Source organism: Cyanistes caeruleus, chromosome 12, assembly GCF_971803275.1.
Source record: "Cyanistes caeruleus chromosome 12, bCyaCae1.hap1.1, whole genome shotgun sequence".
NCBI lineage: Eukaryota > Metazoa > Chordata > Aves > Passeriformes > Paridae > Cyanistes > Cyanistes caeruleus.
Genome location: NC_141712.1, coordinates 11,726,701 through 11,732,700, shown reverse-complemented (window position 1 = coordinate 11,732,700; position 6,000 = coordinate 11,726,701). Strand labels below are relative to the sequence as shown.

Genomic DNA, 6,000 nt, shown 5'->3' with positions numbered 1-6,000 from the left:
TGAAAACATTTTACTCATTGTGGGAGAGTAATGAACACCATTTCAAACCCGCAACTTGACAAAGATGTTGACAGAGCTACTGAGAGTAAGGTGCCATGACACCATTGCAGTTATCATGATTAACCTATTAATGGGTCTGTAATCATTGTTTGGCAGCATGGCTTGATTTACTTCAAGGAAACAAATATCCCTGTGCTCTAGGAGGTGATTTAATTTTCTTTTTCCTGGGTCTTGGATCCCCAAAGAAAGCAAATGCCTGTAAAAACACTGTGTTGACCTTGCGCTCATTACTCCTTGAAAGCAGCAGTGTGTGGGGGCAGGGGATGAGGAAAATAAAATTGCTTTCCAGAAGTAAGAGGTTTATTCATTGAGGTATTTGATATTTCTCAGTACTTCTCATCCTTAAATACATACAGAAAAGGAATGTGATACCTTAACTGGGCACTGCATACCCACAACTTCCTAGTGTCCATCTTCACAGCCAAACTAAGATCCATCAGTGGGTGACATGGTTCAAAAAGCTTGCCAAAAAAAAGGATGTTTAAAATTCCCTTTTCATGGCTCCCTAGAATTTTAAAACTATTTGCAAAGAAAACCACTTACAAGAGGGGTTGAGAGCCATTTTGAAAAACTATCTCAGTTTAACTGACTTGATTGACACCTCAGTTTAACAAAAACAGAATTCAGCCATAGTGGGACTTCATGTTACTCTCTCTTGCTGCTCTGAAAAGGACTAAAAGCAGAGATTTCAATGTGAGCAGCAGTATCACATTTCCATGTGCTTTACTGTGTACCACAAAGTGATCAGAATTCAAGCTGGCCATTTTGCATTCATGGTCTTGAACAAACCTCATATGAGTCCTGATGCATAACATTAGCAAGGCCTGAATAGCTGGTACATAAAACCTCTGCAGGGGCTCAATAACCTGGTCATGAGCCCACAGTTAATGAACACTTTTCTGAAATGTCCAGTGGCCTCTCCACTGGCACTTCAGGCAGGATTTCTTCTGTTCCTCTCAGGTGGGGAAAAAAGCTGTCCATAATTCCACCCACACCAGGCAACCAGTTGCCTTGACATTTTTCCATCAAAGTCAGTTTGGCGGGAGTTTGACCATCATTTTAATAGCTGAAGAAAAAAACAGATGCTCTCTTTTTGTTGCTGCCCTCCTGCAGCCAGTGGGTCACTCATTCCCAGGCTGCTGCAGTTTACTTTCCAAGTCAGGAGGTTACAAGAATCACTGTATTTGCAAGCCTGGATTCTCATTCTGGATCTGAATAAGTTCATAGGTAGCTGGAAACACAACTAATCACAGCCAGGGTGAAATGCAAACCAAGCTTGTCACAGCCCTTGCAAACAACCAAAGGAGTCTCATCCTGGATGCAATGTACACAAGGAAGAGACAGCAGCAACCTGCAGAGGAGCAGCTTCTGGGATGTGATTTGAAGCCCATGCTGTGTTTAGCAGGCAGCTCTCACAGGGTGCCACTGTCCTCTTCATCCCTTGGCAAACTCTACCTTTTAGTCTTTTCAGACTGGGCACTCAATGAGGTCTAGGAGAATTAGCTGTCTACTGCTATCAGAAGCCAAGAGGATTTGGATATCCAGCACTGCTTGGCTCCTATGCAATCCTCAACTTCAAACAGTTTTTCAATATTTCATGGCATTGTTTGCTAGCAAAAAAAATTAAATCCCTCCAACCAAAAAGAAAAACAATTTGTTAAAAAATGGAAACAAGACAGATGTCCTTTCCATGCGCTGCTATCTATGCAGAAACTACCAGGTTGCTAAGGGTTAAATTTGTTCCTGAGTTGGCCCAATCACTTTCCTTTTTTCCTTCTTATTAGGTTAAATAAATAGAAACTTCTTGCAATATCCATCCATAACGATAAGCAATTCCCACTATAATGGAGGGCTAATATATAAATTCAGCCCACATCAGTTTTGTGTCAACTAGCAAAAACAGAAACAATGGAAACTAGACAGTCATGGCTCTGCATAGGTCAACAACCAAGGTTATCTGTATTCAATTACTGGTATCTGCAAACTTGCATACTGTCAGCTGATCATAGACTAAATGAAAACTTATCATGCACAGAGGCAGCAAATACATTTATTTGAAGCAGGCATCATATTAGTTCGCTGGTTTGACTGTGGTTAAGGGGAAAAAAGGGGTTATCAGTCTTTTGGGAAATTCTTTCAAATATAACCTGCAGCAAATATCTAAAATTGGGGATTATCTATGTTATAAATCTTTGTTCAAAAAGTAGAAAAGGAACAGAAATTGCTCTGTAGCCCTCTAAGACGATAAATTATATTATTTAACAATAGATAAACTTAGGGCACCTTTCCTGTGGTACAGCCCTATTGTGAATTAAGCTTTAATCTGCTTCACCTCAACATCTGTTCTGTGGAACCAAAGATCTGGCTGTATTGGACACAGACAGTAATTTGTTTGTTAACTGCTTCTCCGGAACAATATATCATTTCAGAAAACAAAGCCTACTAACACAACGCATATTTATCTGTTTCCTCTATCTGTGTTCCTTTTTCCATAAGTGCAAGTTCAGGCTTTTGAAATGTTTTCCTAGAGATAATTTGTGATGCTGTTAGATTCGTAACCCTGGAAAAAGAGATTATTTTTTTTCAAGGTTTTTTTTCATCTTTGACCAACAGATGTTCTGTTCAAAATCTGAAAGTACTCACAATGTATGTACTAGCAAATTATAATTGTTAACGCCCCTGTGGAAGGAAAATGTCAAATATTTTCTATCAGTAGACTGTTTGGAAACAAAGGCGTTTGCTTCGCAGAAGTTCACGTGCTCAATCTTCCCATTCGGCTTTTCCAACAACCTATTCAGTTTTAGACATTTAACATTTTGTTTGTTTTCAGAAGAGGAAGTGAAAATTAACTTCACAGAAGCAAAAAATAAAACATAAAAGCCAGTGGACATCCTGTATTCCATTGTAAAATGACACTCCAGCACATTTTGGTGGTACAAAGGTGACCACAGAAACGAGTCTGTGATCCAGCGCCAGCATTTTACCACTGCACACCAAGGTGGCAATCAAAGAATAAAAAACATCTGGGACCGTGATGCAGATAAATGTCCAAATATATGACTTCTAATGAGAGCTCTTCACCCCCATGGATAGTCTCCCCTGGCCAGACAACTTTGGTTAAAACCATATTTACCTGCAAGTCTCCACCTCCACACCTCTAGTGTGACATACAGTGCTTCAATGGCTCATACGTCACATTATTATTTTTAAAGGTGAGATTTATCTTCTAGGGACTAAAACGTCTCTGCTAAAACCTCTCTCTTTCTATCTTTCTTTTAACTTGAAACAAGAAATCCACTACAATTTTCAACAACAGCAGGTCAAGCTCTCTGTAGAACTCTCTTGCAGAAACGTCTTAAATGCATACCGACAGTCCTTGTACACAATGTGCCATCCTTGTATTGCATTATATTGTGTTCTGCTGTAGTGTCTTCTATTCTAGTCTGTGTCTCATTGCATTCTTTTATCTCCTTGTAGCATTGGGTGTGTCCGAGATGCTCATAGTGCTGTACAAAAGAATTAGAATAATGTCTAACACATGTTGTCATGATTTGGGGAATCAGTCTCTATACCACTAAAATAAATTCTGTTTTATAGCATTGACTGCATTGAATCTGTTTCAGAGAGCAAGCCCCATATGGACTGGAACTTCCTGGCTCTTTCTGCAGCTTCTTGCCCTCTCATTGATGCACTGACCACAGGAAATGCAGGTTCTATCATTTTACCTGGCTACAGGGCTAACAGTAAAGCATCATTAAAGTGGGAAAAATCAGCCATGCAAATGAGCCAGAGAAATGGCTGCCAACCAAAGCAGAGGAACTTTTCCAAGTCTGAGCCCTATCAGGCAGCAAGTTAGTAACTGTTTTGTGGATTCATTTGATGAGCTGATAAATATGATAAGAGGGCACCTGAGGTGTTACACAAATCAGGAGAGGCTGAGAATCCGTGTTTCTGAGAAGTCAGAGGCAGGAATTTGTGTCTAGAAGAAGAATTGTGACCTACTTAGAGGAATCTGACTTAAGCCCCAAATAATGTTCTTGCTCAAGCATGAATTACAAGCAGCTGAAGAAAGATGAGCTTTTGCACTTGTGTTCTAGCCAAGTTTGCCCACATCTAATGAGCAGAAGTACAACTCGGTGCCATTTTGTATTCCCAGGACGTGGTGCAGATGGGGAAGCTGCTCTGAATGTGGGTCCAGAAGCTGTTCACCCACTCCTCCAGGCACTCCACACATCCTGCCTCATGCCTCTCCTTGCAGAGCCTGGAGGTGGAAAGCATCAGGTTCAAGAGCAGAGGGAGCAGCAGTAGCTGTGAGAAGCGGCTTTACAAACTGGAACCAGAGCTGGCAGCAGCGCTGGAGCACTGGGCATGGATCAGGCTGGAGAAAAAGAATTAACAGTTCCATGCTCAGAGGCCTGGAGAGAGAGAAAGCAGCAGTCACCCATGAAGGGAGGGGAAATGCTAGATTGCCACACGTAAACTCAGGTACGATAGTCTTGGTACAGAAAGATTCCCAGGAGCAAAAAGATGGTGAAAATATGGGTCTTGGTTCACCCCCATGCTGGGCGATGCCTCGCTGAGTGTCAAGTCTGGGCAGATGCTTTGTGTGTTGTGTTATTTGGGCCAAAGTCCCACAGGAAAAAAAAAAACAACAAACTGATTCCAAATTGAAAGATGCTATGAGTCAGTCTTCTGATGAAAGAGAGGAACGTGATGTTGGGGCTGGCAAACATGATAGTGCTGTGGGATTAAAAGAAAACAAAAAAAAGAAAAAGAAAAGCCCTCAGAGAAAGGGTATGCAAATGATGGGAAAAAGAGCAAAAGAGGACATTTTCTCCAGGGATGCTATATCTCTGCTTCTCCTCCCCCAGAGGGTCATGGGTGAGCTCATCAAGTCAGGATCCAGAAGTAAGAATGTAAAGATTAACAACTGAAGTGTCCCATTGGCCTCCATGACAGAAGTGTTTTAGTCAGGGTTTGAGACTACCTGGGATCCTGACCTAAGCATATTCCAGAGAGGTGAGAGAGCCCTGGTGCTGCCCAGCCTGGCTGGGCAGTTTGTGAGACATGGCCCAAGAGGCACCCAGGGAACAGCTGAACCCACACTGGCACCATGCACACTGTCCAGCACCACAGAAAGTGAGCCTAACTCCAGTTAAAGCTCAGGTTTTAACCAACTCCTATTACCTGCAAAGCAAAACTAAATGCTGGCAGTGGCACTGCTTGGAAATGGCAAGGGTAAAGCAGGAATTGCACAGAGCAGAGGAAATTGCAGACTGTAAAGGATAGCTAAACGCTATGAGGTTTTGGTTAGAAAAAGAAGTGTTTTCTACGGCAAAGGCCTCACATTTAAAGACACCATTTCAACTTGGCCCCAGCAGCACTGGCAATACAAGCAGGGTAATAGAAACAGTAGAAGAGGGGCCTGTTGTTAGAAAATACTTCCTAGAAAATATTAAAGTTCTCCTGAGGCATGTAGAAAAATTCCAGAATAATCTATTATTATTGTTATTGTTATTATTATTACCCTTGGTCTTTTGGAAGGTGGGGATGGAGTATATACAGTTTTAAAGAAGGAAGACAAGACATCTGTAGCCTTTAAAAAGAAAAGCACAAAGGCTGCTAGGCTCTTCTTACAACATTTTTAATTCTTTTCCTTAAGTTTCCCAAATAAAAACACATTGCATGGAGCCTCACCCAATAAAACTATGTGGATAAATGCAATACCCATTGTCTAATCAATATCATATTGCTCATGGCTTTAACTTGTTCAATAGCTGAGCTCATTGACTCCTGAGATGCACCTCAGGATGCCAATATCTGCTTAATGTTGGACAAACTGCATTTGTCATTCCCTGTAACTGAGTTCTTTAATCTCATTAATAACCCACAGATACTGAAACGCAGCTTTGAATAAGCTGGCTGGACTCTGCCAGGTTT

At 41.4% G+C, this 6,000-nt stretch overlaps 2 long non-coding RNA genes across 2 annotated transcripts in view; one reads left to right on the top strand and one right to left on the bottom strand.

The window, feature by feature from the left end:
- LOC111934348 (uncharacterized) overlaps positions 1-4,839 on the top strand; it is a 51,790-nt gene extending 46,951 nt beyond the window's left edge. The window contains exon 6 of the long non-coding RNA XR_015275245.1: positions 3,684-4,839. This is a non-coding gene — a long non-coding RNA (uncharacterized LOC111934348). The remainder of the gene's footprint in view (positions 1-3,683) is intronic.
- Positions 2,092-6,000, bottom strand: part of LOC111934591 (uncharacterized) — a 129,194-nt gene continuing 125,285 nt past the window's right edge. The window contains exon 12 of the long non-coding RNA XR_015275243.1: positions 2,092-3,566. This is a non-coding gene — a long non-coding RNA (uncharacterized LOC111934591). The remainder of the gene's footprint in view (positions 3,567-6,000) is intronic.